Genomic DNA, 18,377 nt, shown 5'->3' on the forward strand with positions numbered 1-18,377 from the left:
CTCATATTCAAAGGAAAATAAATACATTTTCATTTAATTGACGAAATTGTGGATGTTGTTGAATGACTTGTTGATGTAGGAGATGCAGTCGCTGTTAAAACAAAAATGCACATTGCTGCAGACTGTTCCTTCTTTACTTTAATAGCAGTATTACTGTTTATAATAAATGATTTGTCAATTGATGGATACATTTACTCTGCATGCGACACAGATTCTCTTAAACGTAACCAAGAAATATGCCTGTGCTTACATACTGTAAGCAAAAAGGTAATATGATTCAACCAATTTAAAAATGAAAAGAAAAACGGGACATAACTTCAGATATTAAGTCATTCTGTCACAGGTACAATGACAAACTCGTTCAGTTGAGTCTTTCTCCCATAAAATGTGCCAATTTATTTTACATGGAAAGGAATTTCAGTCCAAAGTTATTATTTTACATTTGGCTTTACTAAGAGTCATTCCAAATCAAAAGAAAACTAAATAGTGAAAGTAGGTCTGGGAAAATAAAGCATTAAAATACTTGTAAACAGAATAACAACAAATTTATTTTTCTTGAAATACTGACTTCCAAAAAATAGATTTGCTCTACATGCAACGCAGTTTCTCTTTTAAGTAACCAATGCAAGAAATATGCATACTACTTACGACGGACATTCAAGAAGTTTCCAAAGTTTTCTTTTAACTCTATTTATTAAGAATTTCCAAAACTAATGACATCACTTTTCTACATAGTCACCTTCCTTTATGATGCAATTTTCCCAGTATCATACGAAATTTTTAATGCCCAATTACTACTCCTCTCGCCTTCACCATTTGCAACAAAATACAAAAGTGAGGAAAGTTTTTGAATGTCCCTTGTATTTTAGGCAGTAAGAGAAGATGGGTAGGACAATGGGAGAATCAACTGTTGTACGTTTTGTATAGTGATGACATCTTATTGGATGTTACTTACTTACTGGATGTCAAATACAGGAAGAAACATTCATGTATATCTTCCAACTCTCTGTATTAACTGACTTACATCAAACTCTCAGGCAAAAATTAAAAATTACACCTTAGAAAAGAACAAATATTGTATATAGCTATTTTATCAGCAAGAGAACCTGAAAAAAATTCTTGTGCCACAATAGAAATATTGCAGTAAATGAAAATGCATTTGGAGAACATTCTAGAATTTACATAACAACAATAAGAGAGGGATAGTTTGCTACAAAAAAAATTCATAAAGCATAGTGTTGAAAGAATAGACGGATCTAACACTGAAAAAGGAATAGTGCCTAAACCTGATCGACTTTGACCAGTAAATGCTTCATAATAACTTATTAACAATGTATAGTTTTCCCTAAAACAAAAAATACGTCTTCCTTAGAATTACATTCAGAAAATATTAGCTTACATGCACTTACTCAAATGTATTAAAAATATATATAACAATACACTTCATCATTCAAAGATTTGAAAAAACTTTGTAAAATAAATCCCCACCTCAAAGATTTCGAATGGACACAATAAAGAGCATGAAAAATCTCCAATGAAATCAACAATTGGTTTAAGATGAGGCAATTAGTTTGATAAGTATAATTTGCATTTTAACTGCATACATTTCAAGATTTAACAATTAGTCCATGCATTCATTTTTTAATCTAATTCTTGCATCACTACATTTATAGACATTGTACACTAGCCCTTTTGAATGAAAAAATAAGGCTTATGAACATATTAATGTTCAAAACTCACAATACTGAACACTCCTTTGATCAATACATAAAATCAGAAAATGGCCTGATAAAAAGAACCCAAACTGTGAATTGTGTGAGCTAACACTGATTAACCTGCACATAATAAAGATACCTGAGTTAACAGCCAGCAATTAGAAAACCTGCACCTTTTCACTTTATTTGAACGAAGTGGAGTTTTTAACTCTGTACTCTTTAATCCGGGCAGCACGGTGGTACAGTGGGTAGCGCTGCTGCCTCTCAGTTAGGAGACCTGGGTTCTTTTTCCAGGTCCTCCCTGCATGGAGTTTGCATGTTCTCCCCGTGTCTGCGTGTGTTTCCTCCGGGTGCTCCGGTTTCCTCCCACAGTCCAAAGACATGCAGGTTAGGTACATTGGCGATCCTAAATTGTCCCTGGTGTGTGTGTCTTGCGGTGGGCTGGTGCCCTGACTGGGATTTGTTCCTGCCGTGCTGGCTGGGATTGGCTCTAGCAGACCCACATGACCCTGTGTTAGGATATAGCGGGTTGGAGAATGACTGACTCTTTAATCCCTTGTTAAACACACTCTGTGTATATTTCTAAACAATTTTTATAGATTTGTTTTTAAATTCTATATCTTTATTGACTCGAACATTGTATCTTTTAGATCATTCTGTTAGAAACTTAAACAAACTGTTAATTTATTAGACCTGGGGTAATTACAATAGGAATGGACAAACAGCCTGAGAAAGTCAAACACTGATTGATTATTCTTGTAATCATTGTTAATTCGATGTGAAGTTAGACATTTAAGTTTGGGTGCATGTTGGGAAGGTCAGAAAGGGAGGAACACAGGCAGAACAGAGCAGGAGACAGAAAAACAAGGAGAGCCGACAAGGAGAAGACCCCAAGGAAATTAACAAGGACCTCTGTGGACTGAACATTAATCTGAAACAACTGCACAAAGACTTTAAATTACTTATCTTTCATCACCTTAATTTTCTGAATAAGTATTCTTTAATACAAATCTTTTTCAAATATATTTCTCTTTTCAAATATATGTGCTTTTATTAATGTCGCTTTATAATACTAATTTTATACTGTTTGATTGTGTCAAAGTATTTTGGGGCCATATTCCCACTTGTGTTAGCAGCTCTTTACTTGAGGCAGCTGTCCATTTACAGGTAGGGCTGTACACGTGGGGTGCAATAAAGCAGATACCTAACCCTCAAATACACAATATAGTTAATAGTAAATATAGCATAACATAATATAGCATAAGTATAATGATAAGAGCACCTGGTGTAGGTGATTGCCATATTCCCACAGGGGTTAGCAGCTGAGGAAAAGACATTTTCCAATAGTAGCAGCATGGTGAGTTGCACATGTGTAGTTAACCGCTTGGTCTGCTTATGCTAAGCTAGTAAGTCCATCCATCCATTTTCCAACCCGCTGAATCTGAGCACAGGGTCACGGGGGTCTGCTGGAGCCAATCCCAGCCAACACAGGGCACAAGGCAGGAACCAATCTTGGGCAGGGTGCCATCCCACCGCAGGACACACATAAACACACCCACACACCAAGCACACACTAGGGCCAATCCACCTAACCTGCATGTCTTTGGACTGTGGGAGGAAACTGGAGTGCCCGGAGGAAACCCACGCAGACACGGGGAGAACATGCAAACTCCACGCAGGGAGGACCCAGGAAGCGAACCCAGGGTCTCCTAACTGCGAGGTATCAGCGCTACCACTGCACCACCTTCCTGCCCAGCTAGTAAGTCTCTTTGCCTAAAGCAGCTGTTCATGTGCAGGTAAAGTTGTGAACATGGGGGTGCTATAAAGCAGGTATATTAAAAGAAAACTCCATGATAATATAAATAGAAAATGTTTTTGAATTTCAAGTCATTCTGACAAAGTGTATACATGTGTCATATTAATTTTAGAAATAATGTAGTCCAATTCTGTCAATCCAATGTTATTTACTACTTTACAACTGATTCTATAAAGAACAATTTCATATCAACACAAAATGAAATGGAAAAAGTAAGTTCAGAAAAGGAAAGAATTAAAAAGTACTTTAAAAAGAAGCAGGACTCAGTTGATTAATCTTAAAATACTGAGGCTCAAAAAAAAAAAAAAAAAAACTTCATTGGCACTTACTTGACAAAGATGTGGTAGCTGCAGTTCCGCAAAAAATACACAGTATACAGTAACATATTACATCTGCCTCCCCTTAATAGCACTGTTACTGAGTGTAATAACTGATATGTCAATTGTTTGATACATTCCAACTGCAAGTAACGCTTTTCTTTTGAATTCAAAAACAACAGGAAAGGCTCTTGTATTTCTTTCAGCTCTCTATTTTAACTGAGTTATGTGGTCACCAAACAGCATATGTAAAAAAAAAATAATAACCTTGGAACCTAGGATAACTCGTGGCTAGATTACAACAAATATTAAGATACAAATTGAGAATCTTTTCTCTCTACCCCTGAAATACACACGTGGAGATACATTTGGAAAAAATTCAGAATATTTCTTAACCACAAAACAGTAAAATAAAGAGTAGAAAGCAGACACCTAATAAGAACTACAGCGTTTATCGCTGAAAGAAAGGGCAAGTCTAACAATGAAGAGTCGAACTGAACCTGAACAGCTGGTAAGAGTAAAAAGACTAAATGACTATTAATAAGACAAAATAAAATAATCTTGAAATATTCATATGCCAAACAAATTAATACATTATTACTTTCTTGACAAAGTTCTGGATGTTGCTGAATTACTTTTTAATTTAAGAGATTCAGTCTGCAAGAATGATGGAAGGAATACTAGTGCAAACACTTTTCATTATAATTTGCACTGAACCTTGCACTTTTTGCACTTCTTTCACTTGCTCTTACTGTATGTATAGTTCAAGGATGCAATTGATTACCTTTTGTATTGTATTTGGATTTATTTTTGTGGACTTGAATGAGCTAACAGCACCAATGACAATTGAATCTTTTGTGGTTCATTGGATGAAACCTTTTTTTGATTGTAGCTCCAGTCTGATGCCTGATTTGTGAACATTTTTTCTTTTGCATCGTGGAGATCTAGGAATTGTAAACGTTTTCTCTTCTTAATTAAAATGGGATATATTGTATTATTGTCAATGTGTTCTATTAGTGGTTCAACTGGAGAGATGATCTGATGTTCACACCCATCTGGATTGAAGGTGATTACATCTGTAATACTCAGTTATATGTATTTTGACAGACAGCCAGGGACTCTGGAGGAAGGATGGACCGAGAGAGCGGCACTATTCTTCCCTGGGCCCGCCTGGATGGTCCTTGAACCCTGGAGGACAGTGCTTCCGCCACACCAGGAGCAGGGATGGTGTACGCCCGGAGTGCTTCCGGGTGCAAGGGCAGGACTTCAACCACATGGGGAGTGCTGCCGGAAGTTCGTCATCGTGCACCTGGAGCACATCTGGGACAAGATAAAAGGAACCACCTCACTCCATTTGGGGAGCCGGAGTCAGGTGGAAGAGGACAGAGCTTGCGAGAGTGGAGTGGAGGCAGATGAAGGAACAAGGACTGAGCCAAATCTGTAAATAGTGTAAATATAACGTGTGTTTTGGACATTCTGGTGTCATGTCTGTCTGTGGCCGGGGTATCTTTTACAGTATGTGTTCTACTAGACCTAAGCACAGCAGTTGGTGCTACAAACCACAGTATTCCAATAAATCACCTCAGTCAATGGGTGAACCTCTTGGACCGTGTCTTAAATTGGTTTCAGTCTTATTTACAGGTAGAAAATTATTTGTTAGTTATGTAGTTGTAGTTCAGAAATCCATGATATTGTATATATGTACCATAAGGATCTATTCTAGGGCCACTGACATTTTCAATTTATATACACCTATTAAGGTCAGATTATCTCACTCTAACTTTAAATCACATATTAACATACTACAAAGATTGCATTTTTTCACTTAAGGAGCATTGCCAAAGTTAGACATTTTATAACATTGCAAGTTGCTGAGAAACTAATTCACACTGTTGTTTTTATTCGGCTAGATTCCTGTAATGCACTCCTAACTGGTGTACCTAAGAAAGATATCAATTGGTTGCACTTAGTCTAGAATGCAATAGCAAGAATCTTAGGCAGAAAAAGAAAATCTGAGCACAATTCTTCAGTTACTCATGTCTTTTAGAATTGAATTTAAAAGGCTACTAATTTACTAAGTAATAAAACACTAAGGTCTGTGTGTCTAGTCCGTTCGAGCAATCTGATTGGATGGCATACAAGGCACCCTGAGAGCGCCATACACATGCGAATACAGAGGAAATGTGATGAAGGTACATGTTACTATGAGAGACAGAAAATATTTTTTAATTATTCTATCATCTGTCTTTGACTGGTACCGCATCTAGTGGTATATAAAGTCTTACATTATCGTGTTCCTCTTATATTTTAGAGCACCTGTCCCCCTACATTTCAAGTGGTAACCTTAGATCTTCTAATAGCGGTCTGCTTATTACTCCAAGAGCCAAGCATAAATGAAGTACTTGAGGGTATTATGCACCTAAAATCTTGAATACTTTATCAATAGAGATACACCAGGCTAACACTGCAGACCATTAAAAAAATACTCCTAAAAACCATTTTTTTTTTAATTTGGCCTTTTCAGAGCGACATTTTAGTTCTATCCTTAAAAAACTAGATATGAATAAAATTATTATACTCTTCAATGAGCCTGCAATCATTATTAACTATTACTCTTCTCTGTTTTCTTTTATGTTTCTTCTGTTGTGCTGTTCAATCCCACCACCACCTGATCAAAGCCATCGTAATGTCGGAATTATTTTTTTTCTCCAGCTTAACTGGATTTTTTAAATATTTTTTTCTGTTTACCTTGGCCTATTGGACTTTATCATCAGACTATAATTCTACATTAAGAGACGATATTTCAAATAATTATATACCTATCTTATTTAAGTATGAATTAATTATTTTTTGTATTATAAATATTTTTCTTATCTAATTTTACTTTGTTTTTCTTTGCATGTAACTGCTTTGTTACATTTGTAAAGCACTTTGAGACACATTATTTGCATGAAAATATGCCACAGAAAAAAATGTCCTTGCTGTTCGTGCCTTGTATTTGTTTCTTGTTGGGATAGGCATCACTTGGACTGCATCTGCCCTCGATATGCTGGTTGGGAAGATGACTGAGATGTACACAGGGCTTGAAGTGGGGTAGTAAGAATCAACACACCATACTGGGTTTTCTCCAATTCAAGCATTGGATGTTTGGCCATGATGTCTGGTCAGTTATTGTCACTTAATTGGTTTCTACACATGCTCAACATTTATTCTCACTAAAACATGGTTTGGCAGGGAGTCCAGCACTTCACCAACTACAGGACCAGTCATGGAGCTGCTGAAGGTGACGCCCCAATGGCAGAGGAGCTGATCCACTTCTTTGCTCGCTTTGAGGTGGAACTACCAGAGGCAGCTGTTACACATGCAGCAGCAGCTCACAACAACATCACCCCCACCCTTAGAGTGGAGGTACATGTGGTGAGACGCTCGCGCCAGGCTGTCAATCCTAGGAAGGCAGCAGATCCCGACGGTGTCCCTGGACGTGTGCTGAGGAACTGTGTAGAGCAGCTGGCTCGGTCTTTACAAAGATCTTTAACCTGTCACTGTCCCATGCCTCAGTTCCTCCCTGTCTGAAATCCTCCATCTTACTCCCTTTACCAAAAAATCAACCATAACCTACCAGAATGACTATCGGCCAGTAGCACTCACTCCGGTGTTGGTGAAGTATTTTGAGAGACTAGTCTGGAGTCAATTCATGTCCTTCATTCCTCCCACCTTTGATGCACACCAATTTGTTTACAGGGTTGACAGATCTATTGAGGATGCTGTTGCTGCTGCTCTCCAAGCTACCCTGTCCCATCTGAAACACCAGGGGAGCTATGCACATCTCCTCCTTATTGATTTTAGCTCTGCATTTAACACCATCCTCTCTCACAGTTTGGTGTGCAAGCTGCTAGCCCTGGGACTCCCGTATTACACAAGTATATGGATTAAATACTACCTGACAGACCACACACAAAGCGTTAGGGTGGGCCCTTACATCTCCTCGGCCATCAGCATCAGCTCTCCTCAGGGCTATGTGCCGAGCCCCCTCCTCTTCACACTGTACACACATGACTGTGCCCCCCGCCCACCACAGCAACACCATCGTCAAATCTGCAGACGACACCATTGTGGTGGGGCTCATCTCTGGGGAGGATCAGTCTGCCTACAGGGATGTAGTGGAGCGGCTGACAGCATGGTGCATTGACAACAACCAGTTCCTGAACACAATTAAGACCAAGGAGCTTGTTGTGGACTTCAGGAAAAAGAAAACGGACTTCAAAACACTCTACATCAGAGAGGCCTGTGTGGAGAGGGTGTCAGATGTCCTGGGAGTCCATATCATGGAAGACCTGTCCTCGGTTGTTAACACAGCTGAGCTGGCGAAGAAGGCTCACCAGAGACTTTATTTCCTGAGAGTCCTCAGGAAAAATAACATTCCCCAAAACTTGCTGGTGTCCTTCTATCACTGCTCTATTAAGAGTATCCTCGGCTACTGCCTCTGCGTGTGGTTTTCTAGCTGAGCGCAGCGCAAAGGAAAACACTTCAGCATATCGTAAAGACAGCTCAGTAGATCATCAGCTGTTCTTTACCCTCTCTGGATGAACTGCACAGCTCTTGCTGCCTCAGGAAAGCGGAAAACATCATAAAAGACTCCTCACATCCCGCTCATGACATGTTCCAACTGTTGCCATCAGGCAAAAGATATAGGAGCATCAAAACAAAGACTAATAGACTGAAAAACAGTTTCTACCCTGTTGTTATTAGGGCACTGAATGCCACCTAATCACTTCCAAAGCAACTTGTTGATTACAGTGCAATAGATGACATCTTGTGTAATCTATCTATCTAGTGTTTCATGTGCAGTAAAGTCTTATGTTGAATGTTTGTGTTCTACCTTATTTCTTCTTATCCTTTCCTATTCTTTTGTAATTATATTTATTTATATTTTGGCACCTAATTTTGTTGTATTTGTTACAATGACAATAAAGATATTCTGATTCTGAACCTACAAGTGCTTTATCAATTCAGCCAGAGCAGGCAGTATTTTCCATTTGGTAAATAATTATATGAGATTATAAGTGTGATTTGTTTACATTGTACAGAGCAAAGAGAACACAGGTACTGTGAAGTTGGAAAATAATTAAGGCTTACAGTCAGTCTCCTTTTAAAATGGAAGAATTTCAAAACAATTGTTTGATTTTTGCTATTGTTAATCTTAGAACGATATGGATATGTTGTTTTGCAATATGGATGTAATCTCAAGACACAGATCAATACTGTATTTGTTAAGTTTTAAGACTTCTTTTATCACACATAGAGTACCATTGAATGATGTAAGAATAGACTAGGTATTTTTTAAAATTTATGAAAAAAACAATTTATTTTAGAAAACAGTTTTATGTGGCAAATTAATACATACTACGATTGTGAAAAAATAAGTTCAACTTGAAATATACTAAACTTTTCCTTTAACAGCACTGTAATTAGTTGTAATAACTAATTTGTTACTCAGTCAATGTATTAACCAACATGCAACAGTTTTCTTCGGGAAGGAAACATAGAAGTAATATATATATATAGTTGGATATTCTAAGCAGGAAATGAAGATGTCTTTAGCAGCAACAGAATCAACTCTATAAAATTATGTCAACATCATTAAACCTTATTTGGGAAGCTCATATGTTTCTTCCATCTCTCTAATGAGTTAATGGATTTATACTGTAACCAAACACTATGACATATGTAAAAAAAATGAACTGAAGAAAAGTGCAAGTATAACATGTGGCTAGTTCACAACTATTAAAAATGGCAAAATGAGGAAATATTCTATCATTGACATCTGTCTTTTTATTTCTGACACTGTGTAGTCCAATCCACTCAATCCCAGGTTACTTCCTTCTTTGTATAATCCTGCCAAGATACAATACTTATTAATACGACATTAATGGGAAAAAAATAATTCAGAAAATAAAGGAGTGAACTCACAATTTGGCAGTAACAAAACTATCTATTTAACTCAATCAATCAGATTTTAATATCCCTAAGTCATAGAATTGGAATAAAGATTGTCAAAAGCATAAAAAAGTCCAAATGCAATTAGCAATTATTGGTATGTGCTACTGTTTAATTGATTGCCATGTTGATCCAGGCAGAGACTGAAGCAGTTATATCCTTCTGGGCAGTGGGTGGTGTTTGGACAGTGTGAAGAGTAAGAGCACAAGCAGAAGGTACAGAGCCATCCCAGAGGATGATGTGAGAGGGCAGACGGTGTAGAAGGAGATGGTCCACTGAGAATGCTGTCAAGATCGCTCACCCAGAGCGCAGGGACTCACAGGCAGACGAGGGTACGTGGCTGACAAGACACAAGGCACACGGATGGTGGCACATACCTCCAGAAGTGAAGAGACAGTTTCACCAGAGAGATGCTGGTTGTGGGTCCAGCAAGAGAGGGAAAATTCATGAGAGGACTGAGCGAAACCAGGTGACGAGAAGCAAAGCATGCCTAGGTTATCGTAGCAACAGAAGGTACCCGAAAGTGAAAGAGAACGCTCACTTAACAGGGAAGAGACGCCTACAGGAATTCGGCAAATTAGCAAGACTTCTGTTGGGAAAACATTCAAGTGTCTCAGTGGGACAATTGGAAGAATAATTGCTGTAGTGACATACCGTGCAACTTGGACTTGGCACTAGCAAAGCTTGTATCCTCCACTGTTAATTTTAACGGACTTTTAGAGTGTGAACTGTGTGCTCACTTTTTAAAAGGTTTTCGCTCCTGATATTTTAAGATTCTTTTCTACTTTTATCTTCTTGGTGGACTTTATGTTGTCTGCTGTAATACAAGTTGCTGTTGTTTTGTTTTTTTTAATTGCTGCTGTGTTTTTCATTGTGTTTACTCACCCACCAATTTAAAGAAACCTGTGCTATTTAAAGTTCAAGAGTTCCCAGACTTTTAATGAAACTGGGTGGTGTAGTCTGATATTTTCACTGTGTTTAGGTTAGATTACCTAGAAGTGTGACCAGACACCTGTCACATGAAGATATTTGTAAAGGATTTAAAGATATCTGTAAATGCATCTCTAATTAAGATATGCAATTCAAGATATCTTTAAAACATTTGCAGAGATCTTTAAATCATTTCCACTTTATTTAAAGATATCTTTAAAACAAATTTGTTTAAATCAAAAATGTATGGTCACGGAGGTCTGCTGGAGGCAATCCCAGAGTAAAGGCAGGAACAAATCCTGGGCAGGGCACACACACACCCACATTAGGGACAATTTAGGATCGCCAATGCACCTAACCTGCATGTCTTTCCACATGTGTATTTTAGGGGTAGATAGAAAAGATTCTCATTTTGTATGTTAATATTTGTTGTAATCTAGCCACAAGTTATCCTGGCACTGTTCCAAGGTTATTATTATTTTTTTTACATATGCTGTTTGGTGACCACATAACTCAGTTAAAATAGAGAGCTGAAAGAAATGCAAGAGCCTTTCCTGTTGTTTTTGAATTCAAAAGAAAAGTGTTACTTGCAGTTGGAATGTATCAAACAATTGACATATCAGTTATTACACTCAGTAACAGTGCTATTAAGGGGAGGCAGATGTAATATGTTACTGTATACTGTGTATTTTTTGCGGAACTGCAGCTACCACATCTTTGTCAAGTAAGTGCCAATGAAGTTTTTTTTTTTGAGCCTCAGTATTTAATCAACTGAGTATTGCTTTTTTTAAGTATTTTTAATTCTTTCCTTTTCTGAACTTATTTTTTCCATTTCATTTTATGTTTATATGAAATTGTTCTTTATAAAATCAGGTGTAAAATAGTAAATAACTTTGGATTGACAGAATTGGACTACAAAACTTCAAAAATTAATACGACACATGTATACACTTTGGCAGAATGACTTGAAATTCAAAAACATTTCCTGACTATATTATCACAGAATTTTCTCTAAAATATACCTGTTTTATTGCACCCCACATGCACAGCTTTACCTGCACATGAACAGCTGCTTTAGGCAAAGAGACTTACTAGCTTAACATAAGCAGACTAACTGGTTAACTATACCGGTGCAACTCACCATGTTGCTACTATTGGAAAACGTCTTTTCCTCAGCTGCTAACCCCTGTGGGAATATGGCAGTCACCTACACCAGGCGCTCTTATCATTATACCTTTAATATATAATTATATTTAATTATTATAAAGATTCCTATGCTATATTTACTGTTAACTATATTGTGCATTGGTGTTAGGTATCTGCTTTATCGCACCCTATTGCAGCTGCCGCAAGTAAAGAGCTACTAACACAAGTGGGAATACGGCACCAGGTGCTCTTAACAAAATACCTTGACACAATCAAACAGTATAAAATTAATGTTGTACATTACATGTGCGTTGATCCTGCTGCACTGAATAAGCTCAAGCCTTTTTTTGCATAATGTCAACGCAGCACAGAGAAAATAAAGAAAGAGACAAATATATGAGACATTGAGTATAAATTCATGGTACTTGTAAAAGTTAGCTTTTTTCAGTTTTATTCTCTCAGACATGATCACGCTCTAACAACCCCCAGGGGCCTCTCCTGATTGGACTGTAAATAACAGCACCAGCATAAATTCACTCCCGATCTGACGCTGTTCGTTTTCAAATAATATTGCATTAGTGCGATGATGTTTTCTGATTGGTACTATTCAGATCATAAAATGATTTCTTCAAAATTTCACATACATTGTCTCTTTCTTTCATGTGTGTAATAGAAACCACAGCATAGACAGAAGTGTGCAAATTGCAACAGGTACACATGTCGTAAATATAGAAAGGACGGTCCTTGCGTGTGTGTGAACTGTTAACATTTGAATTTGATGATTGCATATAGCGCTGAGCTAACCTCATAAAAGGTCACAAAATTAATAATTCCAAATATCATATATACCTATGTCTCTGTTTTTTTGGGTTTTTTTGACATCATAAACCATAAGGTGCATACTAATTCCACATGAGCAGGAACAATCAATAAAACTGAATAAAAAAAAAATAAAGTGACGGTGAGATATGAATAAGGCAGATTCACCATCGTTTATGTGTCAGCTTTTATCCCTCCAGATCAGAGAATGTTCAGTTCCATTGCCTCAAAACACCACTCACATCTACAGTTATTCCCAGTTTCAAATAAAAACTAACAGCGTCAGTTTCCCTGGGTGGAAGTATGCATCATGATCGTGACTGAGGGAATAAAAGTGAAAAAAAAAAAAAAAACAGTAACTTTTTTAAGTACAGTACTATAAATGCACACGGTCTGCTACAGACGCAAACCAAATGTATGTGTGTACTGTATAATATTAACAATAAGAGCAGCTCACTGCTGAAAACGGCAAATATAGGAGACAGTCAGGATTGAACTAGGGACTCTTGATTACATGTCAGCAAATCTTACCGCTATACCAAAGAAGCTATTGTATCATCCTTGAACCTTTTGTGAAAGTGTTTATTTGATCTTTGGACTTTAGGCTTCACACATTCTGTAGTTTATGCCTACATTTTGTAACATTTATTACTAAAATATAAAAAAGTTTCTGTTTTAACAATGAGTTTACACAGATTACTGTAGAAACTGAACACACATGAAATGCATGTGTTCCAAATAACAATCTATTATTTCTACTCTAAAACTCCAGCACTTCACTCCCAGATAATCAAACAAGGCATGAGCTGGGAGAACTTTGTGAAAGTTCTTTGATGGTGGGGGGGTGGAATAGCAGGCTGCTTGTCTTAATTAGCACATTTACAGGAGAAAAGACGATGATGGAGAGGTGCAAACGGATTTAAGGTGGGCCAGATTTACGAGTTTTCTTGTAGGCTCTGGTAATTCTAGTGTTAAATAAAAAAACAAATTTCACATGACAAAAAAGTAAATACATCACTAACTTAGATACCTATAATTAGAAGCACCAAATAATGTGCAAATGATTAGAACACCATCAGAGACAATCTAGGCGGAACCTGTCTAATTTAAACCTCAGACATTTAGTTTAATTTGATTTTTGCTGTGGAAGTGTTTGTTATCATGCCTAGATCAAAAGAGCACCCTGAAGCCTTCAGAAAGAAATTTATAGATGAGTCTAGCAAGGGATTTCAATAGATCTCCAAAAAAATGGAAAATCAATATTCAACTGTACGGAAGATCATCTAAAAGTTAAACAGTACAGTGTACTGTTAAAAGTACAATGTGCGATAGTCAGTAGTGCAAAAGCCAATTACAGTAAAAAATGAGGAGATGCATTATAGAGTAGCTTATGAGATGTACAAAATGACAGACAGTTAGCAGCAGATGGAATTTTGAGTCTTTATATAATACTAGCTGAGGTAGGGTACTTGGTAGCTAGTGATTCGTGTTGCGGCCCGGGGTCAAGGGGCAAGGTGGTGGACAGAGTTCAGCATCCTGATAGCTTGGTGGATGCAGCTGTTAGACAGTCTTGTGGAGCGGGCCCGGAAGGTCCGGTATTTTTTTCCTGAGGGGAGGAGGCTAAAAAGGGAGAGTAAGGGGTGGGAGGAGTCACCAGCAAATGCTGATGGCTCTACGGGTTAGACGGGTGTGGAAAATGCCATTGTGGGATGGCAGTGGGGCACCACTGATCTTACTGACCGCATCCACTATGCATTGCAGGGACTTCCTACATGAGGCACAGAGATGCAGCTGGTGAGGATGCTCTCGTTTGTGCCCCAGTAGAAAGAGCACATGATGGGGGTGGAACTTGTGCTCTCCTCAGTTTACGTAGAAAGTAGAGGCGGGAATAACCCTTCTTGGCCAGTGATGTGGTGTTATCTTACCAGGAAAGGTCATCGGAGATATCCGTCCCCAGGAACTTGGTGCTACTTATCCTTTCCACAACTGCACCATTGATGGTCAATGGAGGGTGCTATGAATTACCTCTCCTGAAATTGACCACAATCTCTTTGGTCTTTCCCATGTTCAGGAAGATATTGTTGTCTTTACACCACTGGACCAGATGGATCACCTCGTTCCAGTAGTTGGCTTCGTCATTGTTGGTGATGAGGCCGACCATGATTGTATCGTCCGCAAACTTGGCAATGTGATTGGAACTGTAGATTGGTACGCAGTCGTGGGTCTGCAGGGTAAAGAGCAACAGGCTGAGCACATACCCTTGTGGGGCCCCTGTGCTCAACGTGATGGTCTTAAGAGGTTATTGCCAACCCGCACATTTTGTGGCCTCCCTGTAAGAAAGTCCAACACTCAGTTACATATATAGGTCTTAAGTCCCAAATGGCTGAATGTTTGTAATAGCTGCTGGGGAATGACTGTGTTAAATGCTTAACTAAAATCTAAGAACAACATTCGCACATAGGATTTCTTTAAGGTCAGGTGGGTGAGGGCTGGATAAAGAGCAGCAGAAATGGCATCCTCTATGGACCTGTTTGACCTATATGAAAACTGAAACGGGTCATAGGAGTGGGGAAGAATGGACTTAATTCTCTTCATAACTAGCCGTTCAAAGCATTTCATGATGGTGGAAGTCAGTGCTATTGGCCGATAGTCATAGCTAGATGGGATGGGCTTCTTAAGGACAGATATTATGGTTGTGACTTTCAAACATGTGGGAACAACAGCTTGGTCCAGGGAGATGTTGAAGATGTCAGCAAGGACATCCTAGAGGTCCTCAGCAGAATCCTTCAAAGCACGACCAGGTATGTTGTCTGGTCTGACTGCCTTCCGTAGGTTGATCCTAGAGAGGGTTCTCTTTACGCTGGCTGAACATAAAGAACATCAACGGAAGACTAATGTTTTCCCATCAACAAAGAGGCAATGAACAAGATGTTTGGAACAATGTGCTCTGGACAGATGAAGTACATGTAAAATTATTTGTCCTCAGTACCAGAAGACATGTTTGGAGAACATTAAAGACAACATTCCACACGAAAAGCATGATACCAACTGAAAACCATGGTAGTGGAAATATTATGGTTTGCGGCTACTTTGCTGCTTCAGGGTCTGCAAAGGTCAGCCTCACAAAATCAACTTTGAATTCTTCATTGTACCACAGTGTTCTTAAGAATAATATGAGATCATCTGACAGAAGACTGAACCTCAACCGAAAGTGGACCTTGCAACATGACAATAGCTCTTTACATACCAATAAATTCACTAAGGAATGTCTAAAAAGAAAGAAATGGAAGGTTATGGAATGGTCAAGTCAAAGCCTGGATCTGAATCCTATCGAGACACTGTGAGGGAATTCTTATGATCAATACATAAGTCTGAAAGTCTAAGGCAAATATAATGGACGATAATTCTCAGTTCTCAATATCATAATTTTGTTCCACAGGGCAGCGTATTCTTAAATAACAAGATCAACAGTGAACCAAGTATGGCTCCGAAAAAAATACCTGATGTGTCCACTTCCGCAATGAATTGCAGGGAGGGTTCCTTAACTGATGAATAAGGACTATAATTATTGAAATGCTCCTTGTGCTCATGCAGTCCAAGTCATAATGTGTAACTATTAATGAGTTTTCTTGAATGTGAGTGAGATGAAAGGAGATCATATTTTATTGAAATGCCAGTTGTAATTAGCAAATCCTACAAAATACCATATGGTACTTGCTTGATACATTCCAGTTTATCATAACATTTGAGGGAAAAATTGCTAGCCCTTTGTGTGTAATTTGATACCTCAATAAATAACACACTTTTCTTCTTCTTTCAGCTACTTCTGTTAGGGGTTGCAACAGCGGATCATCTTCTTCCATATCTTTCTGTCCTCTGTATCTTGTTCTGTTTCACCCATCACCTGCATGTCCTCTCTCACCACATCCATAAACCTTCGCTTAGGCCTTCCTCTTTTCCTCTTACCTGGCAGCTCTATCCTTAGAACCTTCTCCCAATATACCCAGCATCTCTCATCTGCACATTTCCTCACCTCTCTGACTTTATCTTCCAAATGTCCTCATTTGTAATCCTATCCATCCTCGTCATGCCCAATGCAAATCTTAGCATCTTTAACTCTGCAACCTCCAGTTCTTACTCCAGCTTTCTGGTCAGTGCCACCGTCTTCAGTCCATATAACATAGTTGGTCTCACTACCATCCTGTAGACCTTCCATTTCACTATTGCTGATACCCGTCTAATACAAATCACTCCTCACACTCTTGTTTACCCATTCCACCATGCCTGCACTCTCTTTTTACACCTGTGAAATTCTGACATACCTAATTTTACAACTAGATAGTTCTTAACTAACCAAGTAAGTATTTCCTTCAAATGTTTTGTTGTTTCAGTTAGAAAAAAATAAGGATATCATCAATATAAACTAGAACACAGACTCCCAACACATCAGAAAAAACATCATTAATAAATGATTGAAACGCATCTGGTGCCTTTGTTAATTAATATGTCATCACGTTGAATTGGCAATGTCCATTTGCTTTGTTAAATGCTATTTACTAAAGATGACTTGATATTGTAGATACTCTGGAGGTAATATGTTAATACTGCAAATGAAAACTGAACGGAATCATATGCAAAAAGTTATGCGTACAATATGTATTCAACTGAACAATATCTAATTTTTTCTAGTCATTGAAGAGATTACACTTTTGCAACCAAGACATAAAAACTATAGCATGTGGAACATGTGAATATAACATAAAGAAATTTTCCATCCATTATCCAACCTGCTATATCCTAACTACAGGGTCACGGGGAGTCACTGCTGGAGCCAATCCCAGCCAACACAGGGCGCAAGGCAGGAAACAAACCCCGGGCAGTGTGCCAGCCCACCGTAGGGTGCACACACACTAGGGACAATTTAGGATCGCCAATGCACTTAGCTTGCATGTCTTTGGCTGTGGGAGAAAACCGGATTACCCGGAGGAAACCCACGCAGACACGGGGAGAAGATGCAAACTCCACGCAGGGAGGACTCGGGAAGCAAACCCAGGTCTCCTAACTGAGAAGCAGCAGCACTACCCACTGCACCACCGTGCCTCCCCTAAAAAATTAGTAAATTCATAATGTAACAAGGTGTTACATATTTCAATATTCCGTTGTAAATATGTTTTCCATCTATATGTAATACTATCAAATTATACTTAAGTGTTATTTTTTACAATTTTGACCTTATTAAGAACAGGAAAGATAATACAACTTTCTACAGTCCCCCTGTCACTGTGATTGATTATCATGATTGGCATCATAAATAATTTTCTAAATAAAGACTGATGGCCTGATTTTCACTTGTCAAACACTAATTAAGGTTTTTATTTCCTCATCTGGTTTCCACATCCCTTTGATTGTGTACTTTAATTTCTCCAGGTAAAAACACCATTACATCAGATATAGGGCTGCAAATGTCAAAATCTAGTCAAATCATTTGTTTCAATCAGACTTAAGTTTATATATTAATAAATAATTGCAATAGGTTCCTTATTAAAGGGGATTTCAATTTTCATGTCGATATTTAGTGTGACCCTAAAGAAATAATGTTAGCCAGCATGACGCCAAGCTACAAATAAGAGAAGACAC

The 18,377-nt window shown here is 38.2% G+C and overlaps 1 long non-coding RNA gene across 1 annotated transcript in view; it reads right to left on the reverse strand.

Annotated features, from left to right (window-relative positions):
- Positions 1–67: 67 nt before the first annotated feature.
- LOC120519609 overlaps positions 68–18,377 on the reverse strand; it is a 66,761-nt gene continuing 48,451 nt past the window's right edge. Inside the window, exon 4 of the long non-coding RNA XR_005631592.1 lies at positions 68–91. This is a non-coding gene — a long non-coding RNA (uncharacterized LOC120519609). The remainder of the gene's footprint in view (positions 92–18,377) is intronic.

Source organism: Polypterus senegalus, chromosome 1 (genome assembly GCF_016835505.1).
Source record: "Polypterus senegalus isolate Bchr_013 chromosome 1, ASM1683550v1, whole genome shotgun sequence".
Lineage (NCBI taxonomy): Eukaryota > Metazoa > Chordata > Cladistia > Polypteriformes > Polypteridae > Polypterus > Polypterus senegalus.